This window comes from Leucopleurus acutus (assembly GCF_964270905.1).
Source record: "Leucopleurus acutus genome assembly, chromosome: 20".
Lineage (NCBI taxonomy): Eukaryota > Metazoa > Chordata > Mammalia > Artiodactyla > Delphinidae > Leucopleurus > Leucopleurus acutus.
Genome location: NC_139162.1, coordinates 55,108,216 through 55,111,253, shown reverse-complemented (window position 1 = coordinate 55,111,253; position 3,038 = coordinate 55,108,216). Strand labels below are relative to the sequence as shown.

At 42.8% G+C, this 3,038-nt stretch overlaps 1 pseudogene across 1 annotated transcript; it reads left to right on the top strand.

The window, feature by feature from the left end:
- The first annotated feature begins 346 nt into the window (after positions 1–346).
- Positions 347–1,594, top strand: LOC309976371 (large ribosomal subunit protein uL18-like; annotated as a pseudogene). The gene has a single exon. The product of its transcript is annotated as a large ribosomal subunit protein uL18-like (transcript).
- The last annotated feature ends 1,444 nt before the right edge of the window (positions 1,595–3,038 follow it).

Genomic DNA, 3,038 nt, shown 5'->3' with positions numbered 1-3,038 from the left:
AATAGCTGTGACTTTCTTCCTGACTCCAGTTGGGATTTTCTGAGGAAAACCATGCAGGGAACATAAACCTATTCCTTTCTCTGCCCCAGACTCGGACCTGTGGGGTTAATCTCAAGGTACAACAATGCACTATTTGATACAGCTATGAACTAGTGGAGGGAAGAAGGGACACTTCCTTAGCTGGTGTTTTCTTTCTCCCCCTTCCTCCTTCCAAACTAAGAAGTTAATTGCTTGCCCTGCCTTTAAATATACATTCTATCCAGTAGCATTGAAAACATCAGTTCCCTTAGTAAAGCATTGAACCACTTACCAGAATCAATTACACAAAAAGCTGGCTGAAGAGGTATTGAAGCCCTGCTGAAGATCTTAAACATGTGACCACCTTGATTTCCAAACCGCCACCTGACCTTGTGAACTTGCTTTACTCTGCTGGTAATCACTGGGTTTTAACAATTAAGAAGGTTTCTTTTTTTGCCCTCTAAGAGAACAATGCAGTCCTTAAAACTTGTATTTCTCAGTGCTTTACTAAGATATCCGAACTTTTCTACTCTGCTAGGTGGCGGGTAATGCCATGGTTTGTGGAGATTATTTCCACTTGCTCTCAATGACTCAACTTTACTCAGGGCTGAGTCATTTACAAGATTACAGGCGCTCTCCCCTCCCCCAACCCAGGCCGTGATGGTTCTGCAGCTCCGTGGCAGCTAGGGCCTCTGTTCCACAGGATGGGGTTTGTTAAAGTTGTCAAGAATAAGGCCCACTTCAAGAGATACCAAGTGAAATTGAGAAGACGGCAAGAGGGCAAAACTGACTACTATGCTTGGAAACAATCGATAATCCAAGATAAAAATAAGTACAACACACGCAAATACAGAACGATAGTACGTGTAACCAATAGAGCTATCATTTGTCGGATGGCTCATGCCCGTATACAAGGAGATAGGATAGTTTGTGCAGCTTATGCTCACGAGCTCCCAACGTATGGCGTGAAGGTTGGCCGGACAAATTATACTGCACCATGTTGTACTGGCCTGCTGCTGGCCCGCAGGCTTCTTAATAGGTTGGGTATGGACAGAATTTATGAAGGCCAAGTCGAGGTGGCTGGAGATGAATACAATGTGGAAAGCATTGATGGTCAACCCGGTGCCTTCACCTGTTACTTGGATGCCGGGCTTCCCAGGACTACTACTGGGGATAAAGTTTTGGGGGACCTGTAAATGGAGGCTGGTCTATCCCTCACAGTACCAAAGGGTTCCCTGGTTATGATTCAGAAAGCAAAGAATTCAATGCTGACTTACACCAAAAGCACATCGTGGGGCAGAACGTTGCAGATTACATGTGTTAACTGATTGAAGGAGACGAAGATGCTTACAGAAAACAATTCTCTCAATACATAAAGAACAACACGACTACAGACATGATGGAGGAGAAGGATAAGAAAGCTCATGTTGCAATACGAGAGAATCCGGTGAATGAGAAGAAGCCCGAGAGAGAAGTTAAAGAGAGGAGGTGGAACCATCCAAAAATCACTTGCCAGAAAAAAGATACGGTAGCTCAAAAGAAGGCCAGCTTCCTTAGATGTCAGGAGGGCTGCTGAGAATTAATAAACAAAACCACAACTTCTGTGAAGATTTTTCAGATAAAGACAATAATAAACTTGTTGACCGAGTAGGAAAAAGTAAATAAATGAATAAAACATTACAGGCAACACTGTTTCCCTTCCACCTGGACCAGGCTGGGTGTGCCTACTCCTGTGGTGTTGGAGCGCCGTCTAGTGGTAAAACTAATCCCCTGCAGTCTCGGGCCAGTCCTGCTTTGGCGCCCTGAGAGGAGGACAGAGGTCCCTCTCGAAAACTCAAAATAGGTCCACTTTTCACGGTTCCCTTGGAAAATAATTCAAAACTGGATTACCACCATCCGAGGAAGCTCCAACTTAAAAAAAAATTCTCTTGCGATAATCGACTGTTGGGCAATTAAGATAAAATTCTTTCTGATTTGCAGGTTCTGTTAACTAGGTAACTTCAAACTCCATCTGCTCACATGGAAAACCTGAGGCCTAGATTCCCTCGTGTTTTCATCAACTCTCTTGACTACATTCACCTGTGGGTCATTAGGGAGTTATCAGGACAGCTAGCACTGGCCCCAAGACTAAGTAAGAACTTTGCCCAGCAGAATTTCTCCTAAAACTAACTGGATGGGAGAGTTATTCTACGTGCACACTTTCTTCACACGTCAGCATTTCTACAATTGGGATGCGTCTTGTTACTGAAGGTATATTAGTACTGGGGTTGAAGAAGGAGTGGCCAGAAAGGCAGGGAAGCAACTGAAATGTCTGCATAGATGAATGAATGGATAAAGGAGGTGTGCTATATACGTACAATGGAATATTCCTCAGACATAAAAAAGAATGAAACATTGCCATTTGCAGCAACGTTGATGGACCAAGACATTATCATATTCCATAAAGACACTCAGAGAAACACAAATAATATATGATATCACCTACTTGTGGAATCTACAAAAACAGTACAAAGGAATGTATATACAAAAGAGAAACAGCCTCCCAGACATAGAACATAAATTTATGGTACAAAAGGGGAAGGAGGGAGGGATAAATTAGTAATTTGAGATTACTAGATAACCACTCATATATAACATAGATAAACAGCAAGGATTTACTGGATAGCCTAGGGAAATGTTTACTACCTTGTAAAAACCTGTAATGGAAAAGAATGTAGATAGTTGAATCACTTTGCTGTATACCAGAAACTAACATAATGTTGTAAATCAACTACACTTCAATTAAAAAACAAATATTATGGGAAACACTTGGTTAGTTTCCCTTCCTCATGGTAAAAATCTGACTGTGTCCTCTCCAGTGGTGTTGGGGCGCACTCTCGTGGTGACACGAATCCCCTGCAGGCTGGGGCCAGTCCTGGCCTGGAGCTCTGAGACAGAGGTCAGAGGTCCCTCTATAAAGCTCAAAATAGGGCCACTTTTCACAGTCCCCTTGGAAAATAATTCAAAATTGGATTACCACC